Source organism: Momordica charantia, assembly GCF_013281855.1.
Source record: "Momordica charantia cultivar OHB3-1 chromosome 3 unlocalized genomic scaffold, Mcharantia_2.0 BLBB01000003.1, whole genome shotgun sequence".
NCBI classification, from domain to species: domain Eukaryota; kingdom Viridiplantae; phylum Streptophyta; class Magnoliopsida; order Cucurbitales; family Cucurbitaceae; genus Momordica; species Momordica charantia.
In genome coordinates this window covers 14,561,471-14,581,005 of record NW_028275161.1, presented here as the reverse complement: position 1 = coordinate 14,581,005, position 19,535 = coordinate 14,561,471, and the positions used below count along the sequence as shown (strand labels likewise).

At 35.8% G+C, this 19,535-nt stretch overlaps 1 long non-coding RNA gene across 1 annotated transcript; it reads right to left on the bottom strand.

Annotated features, from left to right (window-relative positions):
- Window positions 1–2,887: 2,887 nt before the first annotated feature.
- On the bottom strand, window positions 2,888–3,867 carry LOC111020500 (uncharacterized). Its single transcript, XR_002602681.2, has 3 exons — window positions 3,409–3,867; window positions 3,278–3,336; window positions 2,888–3,189 (listed from the first exon to the last, which is right to left on the bottom strand). It is a non-coding gene; the product is annotated as an uncharacterized LOC111020500 (long non-coding RNA).
- Between the last annotated feature and the right edge of the window lie 15,668 nt (window positions 3,868–19,535).

Below are 19,535 nucleotides of genomic sequence, written 5' to 3'. Positions count from 1 at the left end.
CCAAATATTTTTTTTCTTCTTAAAAATGGAGGTTGGACCAGTGGAAATCAGAATCATCAAAGTTCATGGCCTCAAAGAGGTCAATCTCTTTTCCAAAATGGATGTATATATATGATGTTGTTTCCATCTCTGAACAACCCCAAAGCTGAATGAGACGCTGCACCAATATCGGAGCAGTATTAGATGCGTGAGGGAAAGTTGATGTTGATGGACAGAGCGCATCTCAATGGTGGATCTGGGGTTGCAACGGAGGGGGAAGGGGAGAGACGAGGGGGAGGGAAGTGGGAGGCAGGAAACCCTAACTTATATATATATATATATAAACCGACCAAAATTTTCTTTAACCGACAAACTATATCGAATTTTCGAATCTTAAAAAATTCAACCCAACCTAACCCAAAAATTTTTTTAAACCCAAGTCAACCCTTAGGGTTTGGGTTGCTCGAGTCACTGGGTATTTTTAACGTCCCTAGTTAGGTGGTCTGGATCGACCGATTTGACTTAGACGAGTCACCCCATATTGCTTCCTTAGTCTCACTTTAGGTGAACTAGTATGGTCGTAATTTCACCCATAATAAACTAGAGAGTGGATGACTGAATTATTGACCTTTAGAATGGGTTATATACATGTGCCTTATCCATTGACTATTGAACTATGCTCGAATAAGCAATTTAATAATCTTTTTGTAATCAGGTAAAATATATGGTAAGTTCTGTTGGAATTTTGAATAAAATTATTTTTGTTAAAAAATGAAGAATCACAACTTTTCATGAACGGGTGTGTATTTTATAAAGGTTATGTCCTTTTATCAAAATACATAACCTTACATGAAAAAATATGACTATTTGAATGGCCACAAATAGTCTATAAATACTTGGTTTTTCTCAGTTTTGGAAGACATAAAAATTATCTGTCAAAATTCTCTCTTTTTCCTCCGAGTACTTAAATACTGTGAGTTCGTTGAGTCCTGTGTGAAGTGCTGCATTCACAGGTTGGTATATCCGTCCTATCGTAGGAGAGAATTGTTCATGAAACCTTGAGTACCGTCGAGGGAACAAAATTTTCTTAAGGAAACGACGCTACGTTGGGTTCGGATTTTTAATTTTGTGTTTCCTTGAGTTTTCTATGCGTATTTCTCCAACAAATTCAAACATCAGCCTTTTTAAATATAATAATAAAAAAATTCTTGAACGGATATACATAAAATAAGATATTCTTTTAAAATATAACTGTTTCTTTATCTAAATTCATTAATTTCATACCAATTGTCAAATTTACCTAAAATTAAACTTGAAATTAAGATAAAATTAAATAAAGCTAAAGGTGACAATAATTAAAACAATGCTGAGACATAAACCTTGTTAAATTTGAAATAAAATTCACATTTTAGTTGTTCTTAAAAGTATTGATCAAGACTCGAGGGGGCTATAATTGGAATAGATTTCTCTTTTGATTACCTACAATTTTTTATATTACTATTACCTACCATTATTATTCAAATAAGAACCATAGGAAAACCATGAAATTACAAGGAGAATGTTAGAGGTAAATAATTGGCAACCATGTGTCAGTAGAGTTAAAAGATCGCATATTCATAAAAGAAAGGACTTTACATAGGTTTATAATAGACATGAACTACTCTTCTCATTGTTAATTGGTTTTGAGATGGAACCCTATGAATATTAATAAGTAGGTCACAATGATGATGACCAGTAATATCCATAATGGCTGACAAAGAAGAGAGGGATTAAAAAGATGAAGGCATGCTATAGAAAGCCATCTAGTCGAGAGTGAAGCATCGCAGCGCTATCACGATTTTTTCCTTGAGGTTTCGTGTGTTGTGGTACAAATTAACAGAGGTGTGGCAACTGTGGCAATGTTTTGGTTGAGCAACATAAGCAGATTGAAATCTCAGGGTTGTAGTGCATCCTCGACAATTGTTCTCGAGTCTATTGATGATGTTTTTTTTTCATTCCTATATTCCTAGGATCATATTGTCGTTGTTCCTAGAAGCTAGGTGGTTTTGGTTGAGGCCTCTAGAGTAAGAAATATTGTATGTCCATTGTAGCAATCCTATTATAGTAGAACGTGCTTGTCGCGAAAGACTGGACGTAGCCCTCGCTTGGGTGATCAGCCAATATAAATTCTATGTGTCGTTTACTGTGCTGTCCCTATATTTTCTCAATTGTGTGGTTGAATTTAGCATTTTCACTCAATAACTATGCAAGGGGAAATGATTCTTGGTAAGTATTTTTCCCAACAGCTGGTTCATTTTTCCAGATACATGAAACTATCATCTCTCTGAGAATATATCAAATTTGTAATGACTTAAGCGTTGGAGCCTTTTACTCTCTCCGTGCGGGTTCTTCATATTTTCGTGACTAGTTGAGTCCGAACTTCGTGGGTTTGGTTATTTTTCATGATCAAATAGAGAACACAGAGAAGAGGTATTGAAAAAAAGAACATAGAGCAAATATGAGATTTCTAAGTTGTTTATTCTCAGATTTCATAAGCATTATTTATAGAATTACAAACTTGCTGCACGTCCACAACTCATGTGAATGCAAGTGCAAGTGCACATTATATTCTAGCCAATTATAATATAAACAAGGTCGAAATCCACATGGACGATGTATTAAACCTTAAGCATACGTTAAGAATACCAAAAATGCAAAATAAAATAATATCAAGTGTTGTTATCACTTAATCGAAATAGAGTTAACATAAAATTGCAACAAGGACTTCAAGAGAGAGAAACGCTGCTTAAGAAGATGCTGGGTAGAAAAAAGCTTCAGCACAACGAGTAAAAGGATAACAGATATGAGATTAAGACGGAAGAGATTCCTATATGCTCCACTCACTGATAGAGATACTCTAGCATAAAAGTGTTTGCCAAAACTTTTCGAGCTTGCTTACATTAATTAAGTTTATTCTACAAGCAATTCTCATCATGGAAATCAGTGGCAATCAATCTGAAAACTAGCTGTTCCCTAAAAAATAAAACTATTTCTATGGAAGGCAGCACATAATCATCTTCCAACGGCAGATTCTGCAGTCCAGAGGTTTAGATTTGTTAACTATTTGTTCCCTCCGCTATTCCAAGCCAGAAAGTATCTTCCATGCGCTTTTTCAGTGCAAGTGAGCTCGAAAGTTTTGGCAGACACTTTTCCACTCTCTACCTTAGTACCCTACATATTCAAATCCAAGCTTTTTTGATTTTTATGTTGATGTGATCAATAAAATTAACCCAGATGAGAAGGATTTAGCCGCGGTTACCTGTTGGGCAATTTGGTGCGATCAAAATTCAACGGTTCATGGAAAGCAAATTTCTTTCCCTGAAACAAAATGCAAGTGGATTAGATCTTATATTCAAAGTTACTCGCATGCTAAGAATGTCATTTCCCCACCAGTGCCAGATTTGGGACCCTCCGTGTGAAGGCCATTTGAAGCTCAATACTGATGCTTCATGTAGACCTTCTTCTTCGGGTCTGGGGTTTTTTTTGCTCAGGTCTGATGGCGTTTTGGTAGCGGCCAAATCTGTCTTCGTTCCTCATTCCCTTCCACCACACTGCTTGCTGAAATTAAAGGAATTTTGGAAGGTCTGCGGTTTGCTCGATCTATGAATTGCAATCATCTTGAAGTTGAATCCGACTCCCTCCTGACAATTCGGTTGCTTAAAGATTAAATTTATACCTGAGGTGATGAACTGAACCTGTTGATGGAAGTGTGATAGGTATCTCTATCCTTCGAGTCGATTTCTTTCGCCCATGTCGCTCGAATATGTAACAAACCTGCTCATCTTTTCGCAAAAATGGGGGTTTTGTCAGCCACCTCATTTTGGTCTTCTAACTTCCCTTGATGGCTTTTGGATTGTGTAAAGGGAGATTTCCCTTCAATTATTGCCTAAGTGGCTTAATTTAATGCAATAACTTTTCAAAAAAAAAAAAAGAAAATAAATCTCCGTACAAAATTAATTGTGATTTAATAAGGTACAAAATCAACCCATAAATTACTCAACCAAAACTTTAAGATCAACTGTGCAATGTCATTTTTTGTTTAGACCCTATTGATTTTGTACCAATGATATGTTTTATAATTTATTTGACCAATATTAACTTTTTTTCAACAAATTTTCAAACAAAAACCCATCAGTGGGTAAACATTACAACAACTTTTACAAGTTTATGGCCGAAGACGATTCTATCCGAGGTGCCATTTGATTAAATTAAAAGTTTAGGATAAAAATTGGTACACCTAAATCAAATTGAGGTAAAATCTAATATTTCACCTAGAACTTAAAATGTTTGTAGTGTGGGTGCAAATTTTAAGTGAGATTTGTCCTATTCTTCTTTTGTAAAATAATTTATTTTGCAAACATTTGTGTGCTCAGATGTTACTAATTTGTGCGTTTAGCTGTGAGCTGAGCGACTAGAGAAAAACTATACGTATAACTCATTGACAAAGGATGACAGAGAACTTAGGTTATGATAATGTGGTTTCTTATTCCTGATGAAGGTCGTTTTAAGATATTTAAAATCGTCAGGATTCTGCTTCTCATTTATTTGATTCCTATAAATTTATTGGAAGAGAAACAATAGATTTTGAACGTGTTGGGGTGAATTTATATCATCTTCGGGTTCACCCGTACTAAAATAAAAAAGATTGTTACTCAAATTGAACTTTCTGAGAAAAGCGATTGGATTGAACCACTTGAGCCAACCCACAAGTCGAAATGACCCAAACTATTGTTGGAGCTACAAAGAGCGCAAACAAAATCCTACATTGATTAGAGGAGATAATGAACCATGATAGGTAGGTGAGTACGAATGTTTTTAGTGAAATCAAAAGTAAAGTTGTACTAAGGATTATATCCAAAGTGGACATTGTGAAGATACTTGGGTACTTGGAGTACCGTTGTCCTTAACATGTAGTATTAGAGTGCCATAGTCAAAAACCTAGAAGAAAAGTAGATCTGTCAAGTCGTGAAGATTGTTAGTTCAGCTCCTCTGATAGGAGAAGGAGGTATATTTGTTCGAGGGGAGGTAAGAGTGTATTTGTAGTAATTGACATCTAATGTTCCCACAATATGATTCGTGTAGCGGTACTCTATCTAGATTTGCTGGATAGAAGCAAACTATTGTTGTTGGTGGGGAGTCAGAGATCATGCTATGATCTCATGTCGGAGAATGAACTATTCGAGACTGAATATAAATAGCACTTGATTCAAAAAGTGAATCATTGGATTTTCAAGGAGTTGCAAAGAATGTAAACAAAGTCTCTCGACCCGCTACCAATTCCTGTATCAACAAAACAAGTGTTAACTATTGGGTAAATACATGAGTGGAATAACATATATGAAAATGTTACCATTTTAATACGCATTTTAGATGATTATGAAGGACATACAGATTTTTAAACTTGTATCCAATTGTAGCAGTCACATTGAACAGTAAAGGGAAAAAAAAAATTTGATGGTAACAAGTCTAACTTGGAAACGGAATCTTACCACCAAAAAAAAAAACAGTCGCAAAATGGAAATGATTGGTTCCCCAGTTGATTTCTCCCTTCCACACACACACACAAGTGCAAGTGTTTACCAAGAAATTCAAGAGTCTCTTGGTTAGATTCCAACTTTGCAATACCAATAATTATTTTAGGATCCATTTGATATTAATTATATTTTTCATTTCTTTGAAATATTCTCCAAACGGTATATGAATTTTAGAAACAATCAAAACTTTTTTTATTATTCTTGACTTTTTTAATTATAAACAAGGAACGAGGACATTACCGGACCAATTTAATGACTTTCAAATTCAATGATGAATTTTTTTTTTTCGAATATTGTCCTTTCGTGTTGTTATTTTATTTTTAGGGGGGGTAAGGACTCTATGACTAAGATTGAATAAGTACTACGAATTAAATAAGTTGAAAAGAAAACAATTTTTAACTATAACATACTACAAAAGGTCAAACGTCTACTACATTTGAAACAAATAAAAGTTGTGACATTTTTTAAATACATATTTTTTTAACATATTAAATTTATATTATAAAGTGGAAGTTCTAAAAATTTGTATTACAACCGTTAAAATTCTCAATTATCAATCAATAAGGGTTATACAATTCTCCTCGATCACGATTAAAGGCAAATATAAAATGTTTATTAATTTTATAAAGGAGTGACTAGAAAATTTTTCATTTAAAAATGATGCTCAGGCTTTCTATTAAATTTAATTGTATATGCTAGTAAATATATATATATATATATATTTACTATGTAGACTGTAGTTTATGATGAGAAGACTATGGATGAAGGGTTCAAATGAGCTATTGATAAAACTATGCACTCTCACCAAATTTAAAATAAAATGATTTAAAAGTTCAGAAATTACAATTTTTTTAGTACAACAATTTAAATATAGGGATCCAACCTTTAACCTCGAAGAAAGAAATATATACTAATTATCGTTGAGCTGCTCGTATTGGTGAAAGAACTCATTTTAAAGAAAGCCCAACAATTACGTCTTTTGGGCCTTTGGTGAGCCTCTTCCACATTTGTGAAAAAGCCCAACAATTATGTACGGTTAGCCAAATACTAACTCATTTAACCGAAAACCAACAAAGAAAAATGAAAAGCTCCAGCCGAAGAATGCAAATATTGTATTAGCATTTTCATCCCAAGTATAACAATTAAATTACTATTATCTTTTTTGTCCTTTTTTTTCTCTGTCTTTCGTTTTTCTTTAGTTTATTTGTTATATTGAAATTACTATACTAAGTTTACTTAAAATTAGGCTAAGAAAGTAACGTAGGTCGATTCGTTTGGGTCAAATCACCCGATCAGTGTCGGACCACCTGTCCAACCAAATTCCAACTAACGAAATCTGATGGAGCCAGTCCACTCGAATAAATCCTTAGAGAGATGCTTGGAGTGCGATGTTCGTTTTAAAACTCTACTTTTTACTGTTTTTAAACAAAATTTTTGTTTGACTTAGAGATGTTGGGCTTAGCACCACACCACTTTACTGATCTATTATGTATACCTAGCATACCCAAATGCTGCATCAATATTGTCCTATGTTATCTTTTATTTACTTTAATCAAACAATTTTTTTCACACATTTAATGTTGTATTGAATATAATATAATTACACCTTGTGGTTAAGGTTGCTAAGCTGGTTTACAAATTCCAAATACCATTTTTGTTTTGATATTTTTTCCGAAGTTTCATAATCTTTTCCCTTCTATTAAAATGTATGAAAATGAAATAATTGAATTGTATATTAAGATAAAGTATTCCCACTCTCAAACGAAACAACCCACGAAAATCATCTACATCTTCACTTCAACTAAATCCTAAATCTAACAAATTAAGGATTGAAATTTAAACAAAAATTAACTATTTAATTAATAATCTACCATTAATTATCTCTCTCAGAACTAAATCGTTAGAGATGAGTTGGCCCAATTTAGGTCCAAAGAGTGATTTAAGCTTGTGGCCTGCAGGAATGAATCGACCTAATGACCAAATTGATGAATAAATTTCTCCACTTATCAAGAAAAGTTAAATCATTAGAGAAATGAGAAAAATAAATTGGAAAAATACATTTTTGTCCCTAAACATTGAAGTATGTATTTATTTTAAAATGAACACTTTTAAGTCTCTGAGATTTGAAAAATAGTTTTAAATGATCATTTGATCGTTAGTTTGTTGGATTTGCAAGTGAATGCAAACAAAGTCTCACATTGACTAGGAAAGGAACTGATCCCAAATATATAAGAGAGGAGAATTATCTCCGCTGACATATGAGACCTTTTGGATGAAACCAAAACCAAAGCTCACAAGCTCAACCTTAGGGAAACACTTAAATTGCATCAAGTCAACTTGTAGGGCTTTCTTGATATCAAGTACAAAAGCTCACCAAATGAGGAACCTAGTTTACTAGAGGCGCCGAGCTAAGTAAAACCTTTTGACTAGCATCATTTTGTTTACGATCCAAACCTAAAATTTGGCATTCACATATATTATAATTTGATAAATCAAGTAATATTACAAATATTATTTATTTTTTCAAAATTATAAATAACACGGACAACCATTTTTTATGAGTACAACAATCGAGACAGGAGATTCGACCTCGTGACCTCTTGATCAAAGACATATATCATCGTTGAGTTAAATTCGTGTTGCCTGTACATGATCTCACTTTCACAACGATTTTGTAAACATTACCTACAAAAATACTATAAATTAATCCGGAGAAATGAAAAGCAATTCAATTTGCAACAAATACAAACTCAAGTAGCTGGATCAATTTTGTTTTTTAATTTTGGCAAAAACCAAATGAAATCAAACTTAAATTGTTCACGTTTTGAAATTCATATAAAATAACAAAAAGCATTGAAATTTCTTTCACATTCGAATTGATTTGCTTTAGTAAGAAAAATGTGGAACTATATATCTATATATTTTTTAATATAATATGCGTGGGATGGAGATTGGTCACAATATTTGGAGATAGACGTCTAAACCAATTGAGTTATATTTAATTTGACAAAAATTATATATATAGACTGTGAAAGTATCTCAATTCTAAAGTTATTAAGAATATTTTGATAAGTGAAAATAAATTTCTTGTAATCTAAAACAAAACAACAAAAAGGCTCATTGAATAACTTTCGAACTAAAAAACTACTTTCCATATTGAGATAATAGTATTTTGATTTTATTACATAAAAAAAATTATTCATGTACCACATACTAACAAGTGTATGATAGGAAGTTAAAGTGGTAGCAATTCATTTTTTGCGGATCTCATTTAAAGTATATTATCTCGATCAAAAGATTAAATGGTTTGAGTTCCCATCCATTCATATGTTGTTCAACTCAAAAAGAAAAAAAAGAAAAAAAAAAGAAAAAAACGAAGGGAGTAGAACTCATTTTTGCTAACCTGAACAATAGCAAGAAATGACATATAACTCTTTTTGTTCAAGAAATGACATATAACTCTTTTTGTTCAGGTTGGAGGTTCAAATCTCGATTTTTTTTACTAAACTTTTTTTTAATAAAATAAATAAGTAGAACTCGTTTTGTAAACAATAGAAATTCTAAAAGTTATATATATACACACTCCTTTTATAAACAATAGAAATTCTAAAATACATGCATACATGCATATATACATATATATATATAGCTCCTTTTTTAAATAGTATAAAGTCTAAAAAAACTCTAGAGATACAAATGGAAATATATGCTCGAAATGTAAGAAGAAATTTAGTTAAATGCGAGGTGTGGAATCTAACATTCAGACCAAGAAAATAACATTCAAACCTTGTTCTTATCAAAAAATAATCGGTAGTCACAATAAAATCCTGAGAGCACTCGTGGAATTGAACATGAGAAAACAAGTAAGCACTCCGACGATCTAGTTAGTCTCTGTGCTAGATAAATTAATTAGAAAGTATAATAATCAGTTTTTGCATACCGTCTTCATTTAACCATGTGGTATTTATAGATGGGTAGTGGCCAAATGACCGTTGAGGAGCTTGGCTCCTTTTTTTTGAACTATACGGTTAGCTTTCCATGAAAATAGGAAAACTTCACGTTGAGTGGGGGAGCGGTTTGGCTGTCGTGGCGTAAAAAGAGGAGTAAACTGTTTAGCTTGACACCCAGCTCGGTTAGGTGTTTAGTTCAGCCATTATCCGACCTCGTGCTAGCTATATGGATCGAAACCGGATGACGTGTCCCTTGGAATTTGATGGTTAAACAATAGCCCCCTACTTTGAGAAAATTCTAAGGGCCCATTTGAACTTTCTCGAAGTAGCGTTTAACGTCAGACTGCAAGGTGTAGAGCCGAACTCATTTTTTCCCCTCTCTTCCGAGTTGATACCGCTTCCCGTCAAGTATTTATAAATGCTCAATACAAATTTCACTTGAGTGCCTGTAAATTGCTCTTAGATTCTCATTGCTGGAGACTTCAATTGCTGCAAACTCACGAGGTTAGGCGTTTCTTCCATTCTTACTTTGCGTTCGTTTTGGTTAACCTCGCGTTTGTTTCAATTTCGCTCTAGCTCTTTAAGCTTCGTAAATAGCTAGGACTAAGTCATTCAACGCTAGCTCCCATAAGGACTCAACTTCTCAAGTCCCTTTAGAGAGTCTTCCAGTCAAAAGTAGAAAATCCCGCCGGAATAAGCGTGGCGAATCGCCGGACAATAGAGGCGATTGCTCCGACTTTTCATATTCCAACTGTCCCGACAAACTATTGGGGATTCTTAGGTATAATTATTCGATCCCAAACGATATCGAGTTGATGACTACTAGCGAAGGGGCCCCTTATTGTGAAGTTCCTATGGAATTTGATAGATTGGATAAGTTCAACTCTACACTTGCTCACACTCTCCCTTACTTCGGCTAAAGTTTGTCTTTAAACTGTCTTATTCATTATTCTGCAGTTTTGATCGATCCTCCACCCGAATTGACAAAAGAGTCTAGGTCGGTTCTGGCTAACTATGTAACCCTTTCTGCTCGGGATCGCTATAGTCCCGACCTTCTGTCCAACAAGAACTTGACTGTGGACTCGCAGTTGAACTTTCTAAGGGTTGGTTTCCCCTACCCTCTTTTTTTTGCTTTATTGAAATTTCACTAACCTTGCTCAAACTTTGCGTAGAGGAAATGAATCCTCGTCCAACGAAGTTTAAAAGCAGCCGTCGCTGAGAGATTCCGCTGGGAGTTGGTACCTCAGGTTTTGCAGCTGGGGAAGAAGTGGCTACAAGTTCTCCCCCTAAAAAGGTACAGCGAAAGAGAGGTCATGTAACCTAGGTGCAATTTGTGCCTGACGATAGGTCTGAGGAGCCGTTCAGGCCTCCCCAACCACCTACGGCTAAGCCACAGACTCCGGGAGATGCGTCTGGGCAAGGGCCTGCCTCTCCTCTTACTGGTGCGTTAACGAACGATACCTCCAGCAAGCACTCTCCACGGGAAAGTGGCGCTGAAGGCTTGCCTTTGAGAAGAAAGAGGCTTCGACGCGATGAAGAATTGGCCGACCTGGTCAACACACAAACTGTTGATTTTCATGTAGGGGCTCCCCCTTCTATTCTTCCTGAGGTCGTTATCCCTTCGTCCGGAGGTTGGAGAGAGGCTGCCTCTGCACTTGAAGCCCCATGAACTGGACCTGGGATATCCCTCTAGGAGCTTGACGAGGCTCAATCATGCTCCCCTCTAATTGGCAATGCAGATTTCACCAGCGGGCCTTCCGATGCTGGGGAAGGCTCTTTTGAGGTTTCTGGATCTCCACTTATCTCCGCAGATTTGGTGCCCCCTTTCTTGACTGATCTACATACGAGTGAAACTTTATCACTCGCAGACAGGCTTTAACCTATTTTTTCGGATGAATCAGAGAAGCATATCTGAAGTATCAATCCTTCATCATCCCATGAACTCTTCCACAAGGCCACTACATGCATCGCGAGGGTAAACCCTGACTTTCCCTCTTTTCCTTTTATTAGCTCTGCTATTTTAAGCTTGTTTTTAACTTCAATTTTTAGGCATTAGCTCTTTCCTGCCGCGAAGTGGCTTCCATTAGAATGGAACTTTCTCACCGTGACACGGCTAGTCGTAAAAATAGAATCAAGCTCACAGAGGCCACTAGAAGGGCCGACGTTTGTTCTGCTCGGCTCGCCAACTACAATATTTTGATGGAGGAGCTTCAAAAAGAATATGAGCTGCTGGCCAAGGAGAGAAGAGTTTAAAACCCTGAGGCGTGAGACCCTTAATGTCCTTGCTGCCTCTAAAAAATGAATGATTGAAAACAATAAGTTTAAGGTTGATCAGGTCAAATTGGAAGAAGAAGTGTCCCGTTTACAGGTTAAAAATTCCCAACTGAAGGCCGAGCCTGATCAAGTTGGACCTCTCGTTGCTCAATTGTGGGAAGAACTCGCGGAGCTGAAGACCTCTACGGGAAACGTCCTGAGAGTAGAGATCGAGAAAAGGAAAACAATCGAGACCGAGCTCACCCAAACTTTGGATGTGGAGGTCGTCAGGAGAGAATCGACCGAAGCAGAATTGGTGGATACCAAATCGAAACTCGGCCAGACCGAGTTGCACCTGGCCACGATTGAATCTAAATTCCGCCAATCTGAGAAAGTGATAGAAGACTTTGTGTCGAAGCTTGCGGATGCAGAATCCAAACTTGTCAACATTGAGGCGAGACTCAACAATTTTGACCTTTTGTATGAAGTAATGTCTCACTTTCCTGAGTTCAGGCAACTCGAGAAAGACCTGGAGTACTGCGGTCTCGAATATGCGGTTGAATGGTTAAAAAGGTTTGCTAAGGAAGTCAACCCTGATCAACTTGTCTCCATGTTTGACCGCGATTCGGAACTATCCATCAAGAGATCATCTGAACCAACAGTTGACTCCGATCTTAACAAAGGCACTTCGGAAGTGACTTACTCGTGTAATACACTGGAGTTTGTATTCCTCCATTATTTCTTATTAAGACCGAACTGATTGCGGAATTCAAAACTACCAAGTATAGATATAGACAATCTCCATTCTCTAGTTTTGACAACAAGGGTGCCGAACCCAAATAATCTTTCAGTTTGAGAAAAGTTTGCTCGCATTCATCTGTCCATTCCACATTCCCTTTTGTCTGTAGGATTTTAAAGAATGGAAGGCACTTATCGGTTGAGCGAGACACAAATCGAATTAATGCGGCTATTTCAGCCGTTTAAGCATTGCAATTGTTTCAAGTTCTTTGGAGATTCCATCTTTAGTACGACCTTAATTTTATCTGGGTTTGCCTCTAATCCTCTGCGATTAACCATAAATCGTAGGAATTTTCTTGAAGAAACCCCAAACACACACTTTGTTGGGTTTAGCTTCATATGATCATATTGGTCTAATACGCGAAAAGCTTCTATTAGGTCGGCCACATGTTGTTCGGCTGTGAGGCTTTTTACCAACATGTCGTCTACGTAGACCTCCATATTTCAACATATCTGCTTGTTGAACATCATGTTAACCAACAGTTGATATGTCGCTCCTGCATTTTTTAAACCAAAGGGCATTACTTTATAACAATAGAGGCCCTGATCCGTTACGAAGGCCGTATGTTCTTGGTCGGATACATGCATTTTTATTTGGTTGTATCCCGAATACGCATCTATGAAGGTCAATAACTAGTGACTGGCTGTTGCATTGACGAGTTGGTTAATTTGGGGAAGTGGAAAGTTGTCTTCCGGACAAGCTTTATTTAAATTTGTGAAGTCGACGCACATTCTCCACTTCCCATTTGCCTTTTTTACCATTACAACATTGGAGAGCCATGCGGGGTAATAAACTTCTTTAATGAATTCAGCTTTAAGGAGTTTATTAACCTCCTCAGATATTATAGCGCTACAAGTAGCGTCGAGTCAATTTGGTAGGTTTACAATTTGGGTCAACATTCAACCTATGAGTTATTATGTTGGAATCTATTCCTGACATGTGCTCATGAGACCATGTGAATACATCGACATTTTTTTGTAGAAAATTAATTAAATCTTCTCGTATTAGAGCTTTTAGCCCCAATCCAATGCTGCCAAACTTTTCATTAGACCCTAGCTTAATTTGTTCCAGCTCTTGCTTCGACGTTCCCCATCCGAGTTCATTGTTGAGCTCATCGCCTGGTGTCACGTCGAATGAAGTAGTCCCAACAGCACAAGTCTGGGTACCTTTCAGTACCGTCGCATAACATTCTCGTGAGGCCTTCTGTTCGCCTTTGATGATCCCCATGCCATAGGGGGTTGGATACTTCATTACCTGATGATATATGGAGGGGATAGCCTGCAGTTCATGTATATATGGTCGTCCTAATATTGTGTTATATGCTAATGCACCATCAACCACGACGAACTCTGTAACCTTCTGAACTTTGTTGTCATTTTCTCCAATAGTGACCGAGAGGTCAGTACAACCCTCTGTTGCGGCCATTTCTCCTAAGAAGCCGACTCGGGGTGTTGGACATCATTTTAGTTGCGACTTCTCCCATCCTAGAGCAAGATATGTTGAGAGTGAGAGTATGTTGGTGGATGCCCCTCCATCGATGAGTACCCGTCGGACCTGCACATTATCAATTATAGGCGAGATCATCAAGGCGTCTTTGTGTGGTAAATGAGCTCCCTCCAAGTCATCTGCAGAAAAAGATATGGCCACTGTTGACCGAACATATGATGTATTGACTTTGTGGGTAGTTTCTCGAATGAGGGCTTTCCTCTTATTGCCTGAGTATCCCCCACTTGGACCACCAAAGATGGTGTTTATCACCACGGGCCTTTTTCCAGCCGCTTCTCTTTTTTTGGGTGAGGGAGATTTGTCTTGATCGTCACGATTTGTTCGGTCGAACTTTCTTTTCCCTTGAGAGGAACAAGAATCTTTCTTCCCAACATACTTTTTCAGATGACCTCGCCTGATCAGATTTTCGATCTGGTCTCTCAAGTGAAAGTGAGGTATCATGTCTGTGGTCTTCATGAAACCTGCAATATTAGCTCTTACTCCGCTTATCCGGACTCGACTTCATTTTACCCGACTTCTCCAACATCGTATGCAAGTTGTTATTCTCGATGTTGGCCAGGATCTCTGATAAGGGGACGTTGAGCGGGGTGTAATAGTTGAACTCCCTTAAACGACGATCATGAACTCGTATCGTTCGTTCTGGCTGAGATCGGTTATCGTGGGGAGTCCTCTTTGTCTCATAATCACGATTTGCATTACCTTCTTTCGGCTGCGAGCTCTGCCCTTGTGCTTTTGTATGCCTAGATATTACGGTTTGATGCTGGAGATGATTTGCCCGGAGTACATCTTCAGCATGCATATACTGACGTGCTCGCTGGATTGCCTCGGCATAAGTCTGAGCTAGTTGGATGGCAAAAGAATGTACCAGGTCGGGATTATTTATTGCCGATGTGAAAGTCATCCTGGCTGCATCACCCGAGCAGTTTGAGACTTTAATTTTTTCTGCCATAAATCTCTCGACGAAGTCGCTCAGCGACTCGTTCTCCGATTGATAAATGGTGAGAAGATGTGTGTCGGGCATTTTCCTGTCATCTTGCACCGAAAATTGGCTTATGAAGATCTTCCCCAGCTGTTTCCAAGACCCGATGGTTTTAGGCTTCAATTGTCTGTACCAGGACCTAGCTTGGCCCTTCAAAGTGACAGAGAACGCCCTGCATTTCATTTCGTCTCCTACAGCATTTAACTCCATCAAGCCTTCGTACAAGTCGATGTGATCAATCGGATAAGTTGATCCATCATACGGTTTCATGTTGGGTTTCTTCATCTTTAGTGGAAGTGGATATGCCATTATGGGAGTTGTGAAACGGGGATCTTCTCGCTCGCCTAACTCCACCTAACTGGCATCATCCGCTTTACAGCTTTGCTTTAAAGCCTCGAAGTCATTCTGAAGCTTACTAATTACTTCTTTCATAGAATCATGCACCTTCGGTACATCAACCGTAGCTTGATATGTCGATGTAATGGCGATCGCCATAGCGGGCGGCCGGTGAATTGTATTCGAATTGACCGCACCAGTTACGGGGGTAGATCCCCAATTCGGTGTAGCCAGAGTTTGTTGACCGGCTTGCTGAGGTGTGTTGCGCTCATTCAATGTTTGGCGGAGGTCAGCGGCTTCTGCTGTAATATGTACCCACAAACCTTCCCTTGGATCTATCGTAGCGGTCCGCCTTGCTCCTAAATTCAGTCGTTCGTGGATAGACACACGTGGGAGTGCATCTTCTTCCCCTGACATCGTCGTGGCTTTTCCTCGCGTTGGGTCTCTTGGAACCGGGGATTCAGCAGTATGTTCCTGCACATCGACCTCCCAGACCCTGGCCCGGGTGCATTAATGTCTCCTGCTACTGCCTTCGGAATGTGGCTGCGACGCAAAGCCGCAGTTAAATTAGCAATCTCTGCCCTCAAATGAGCAACTCTACCCTACTTCAATCGAACCTCGTTGAGTTCTGCATGTAGCCCTACTAACTTCTGACCCATCTGTCGGGTAGTGCTTGAGGAACTTGGCCGCGCCATGTTCCTTCTTCCTCTACCGCCTCGCATCAATGGCAGTCTTCCTCACCCGCGGGTCGGAGTGCGCACTGTGTTTTGAGTGCGGCTGCTGGTGTACGATCGTTGAGACATTCCTTCATCTGCCATCGCTTTGTTGGTTGACCCCAAAGGCTGCTTTGTTGACTTTAGATTTGAAGAGAATTTTCGTTCCTACATACGCCACCAATTGTTCTTACCAAAAAAATAATCAATAGTCACAATAAAATCCTGAGAACGCTCGTGGAATTGAATCTGAAAAAACAAGTAAGCACTCAGACGATCTAGTTAGTCTCTGTGCTAGATAAATTAATTAGAAAGTATAATAATCAGATTTCGGATACCGTCTTCATTTAACCATGTGGTATTTATAGATGGGTAGTGGTCAAATGACCGTTGAGGAGCTTGGCTCATTTTTTTGAACTATAGGGTTAGCTTTCCATGAAAATAGGAAAACTGAATGTTGAGTGGGGGAGCGGTTTGGCTGTCATGGCGTAATAAGAGGAGTAAACTGTTTACCTTGACACCCAGCTCGATTAGGTGTTTAGTTCCGCCATTATCCGACCTCGTGCTAGCTATATAGATCGGAACCGGATGACGTGTCCCTAAATTTGATGGTCAAACAAAACCTAAACTGTACTCAGTATTTTTATTTTCACCTTATAAATAGTATTAAAATTAAACTTACAATATTGCAAATTTTTCCACTATATATTAAAATATTTAGAAAATCTCTCTCTTTCAATCAGATCTTTTTTCATAGTAATTTTTTATAATTATTTTTCTTAAAATTTCTATCTAATTTAGTTTTTTTTTTCTTGTGTTTAAATGGAATATAATTTAGAAACTTGCCTACCCATTTTATTTTATTTTTATCCATTAAAAATATTTTTTACTTGTAATATTGTTTTTAAAAGGTAATTTTAACAAACAATAATTTTGAAATTCAGGTTTACTTTTTTTCATACATGATAAATCATACCTTCGATGATTATTTTCAAACATTAGAAATCATGTCCATGAGCTTGAGTCTAAGAAACATGTCGAGGTTAAAATACTAACTATATTTCATAACCTTGTTTTTAATTTTTACATATTTGGATTTCCATATTTGAATTTCTTTTATTTATCTCAAATTTGGCTTCCACTAATACTGTTTTATTTAATTCGATTTATATTTTATTTAAGTGATTACATTACTTAAGAAATCAAGACTATGTAATACATACTTTTATTGGTATAATATATATATTTATTTATTTATTTATCTAACTACAATATTATAATAACATACCCACTCAATATGTTGTACAATATAGGCATATTAGTTGTATATACTACACCATTAGACTATATAATATATACTTTGAAGCATATATGACATATATTCAAAATATATACTCCATATTAACTTCATACTTTTAACATTACCCTACACTATTCAACACTGCTAAACAAAGAAATTAAATACAAAAACTTTATTTAATTAAAAGAAACTTAAACCCAACACATACTACATGTGTACTTATATCTCTACAAATGTAGAAATCCAAAACAGAACATTAATTTTAACAAAAGTAAATCAAGTTTCGGTCAAAAAGAGAAAAAAAAAACAAACAAACAAAAAACAAGCAAATCATAAGCAAATCATGGTGATGGTATTAAAATATTATCAACTTTAGTTCTTTTTGCCTCTTAGGCCAATAGAGAGGCAAATTTCTATCCCTCCTCTTGAAAGTTTGGTTGATAACTCTTTCGTTTTTAATTATTTTTTAAAATTATAGTTAAGTTGTTAACAATTTCTCTCGTATGTTTTTGTTTTTATTATAAATTATCAGTTAAATTTCAAAAATAAAAATATGTTTATGAAAACTTACTTTTTTTTCCTTTCAAAATTTAGCTTAAATTTTAAAAATATTTTAAAAAATGTAGAACAAAACAAATAAATGCATGGATAAAAGTAGGGTTTACCAACTTAATTTAAAAAAAAAACATAAAACCAACCAAATAACTTCCAGATTATAGACTAAAAAAATTATATTTGGATTACAAAATAAATATATGGATAACGTTTCTATTTTTTTTTAACGAGAAACATAATTAGATTTGATAAGTAATTTTTAGAAGAAAAAGTATCCATTATTTTTTATAGAAAAAAGAAAGAAATTTAATTTTATGGAAAGTAAAAATAAGAAATAAGAAATTTGTTTCTTTTACTCAAATTTGTATATAATTTTAAAAACAATTTTAAATAAATAAGAAATAAGAAATATAAATAATTATCTAAATACTTCAATTTCTCAAAAGAACAAAACTATTTTTTATTTTCCATAAAATTTAAACTATGCTAGGGTGTTGTTTCCTAGGACATCTAGATTAAAAGATAAGGAAACAATTACTCTAGCAGAATATTAAAACTGTTATCATTTTGTACATGTCGTCTCTTGGTACAGCAAGACACCATGCAACTACTGAAGCGTAAGGTGGCATAGGTCGTCTCTCACCTACAATTTTCAAAGCGTTATTTTTGGAAATAGTTTGAGAGTTACATATATTTTGAATAAGTTTTAAAGAGAGCATTATTAAAAAAAAATCCAGGAATTATGTTTTACTATTTTTTTTTGGTATAATGTTTTACTAATTCCTATGCTCCAAAATTCCTTCCACATTAAAAAAAGTTTGGTTTTGTTTTTGTTTTTTTTTTATTATTTGCTCTCTTTCTCACATGACTCACATCTGCCAATAATTTCCCAACTTCCACAGTTTTCCATTTACATATCTATTTGTTTTCTTTCTCAATAAAATAAAAATAATGGTTATTTTAATTTTTATTTTTGGAGCCATCTGTTTTCCACTATTTAGGCCTGTCTTTTTGGGTCGTTCCTGTGAGCCCCAGTTCCCAACGCTTTGACTAAAACTGAAACCGCCCTTTCCTCACTATTACACATTCTGATTTTATCGTTTTAAAAAATAAATGCACTTTTGGCCTCACTCTTACCTAACAATAACATGTGCATCCGAATCAAATTCACAATCTTTTGATCTGATATTTATATTAGAACTATACTGCTTTGACTTACCCATACCAACTTTAACTTGCTCATATTTGATTTTACACTCTCGTATATTTCACATAAAATTTATGCCAACTCTAAATTATACTCTTGCTTCCTAAAATTAAATTTTAAGTGTGTACGTCGATAAAAATATCGATGTTGGTAGATATTTCTAAGAAAATTATAAAAATAAAACTTTCATAAAAAATATTTAAATTAATAAATAAGAATTTTACTTTTTAAATAAATTAAAAATAATTAATATTAATATTATGCCTATATTAGTAAAATTTGATGGATATGTCGACATGTTAACGGATATTTAATACCATGGTCACGATATACAATCCAACCTATCAACATACTTTTAACTTGATCATCTCCTAAATTCATATAA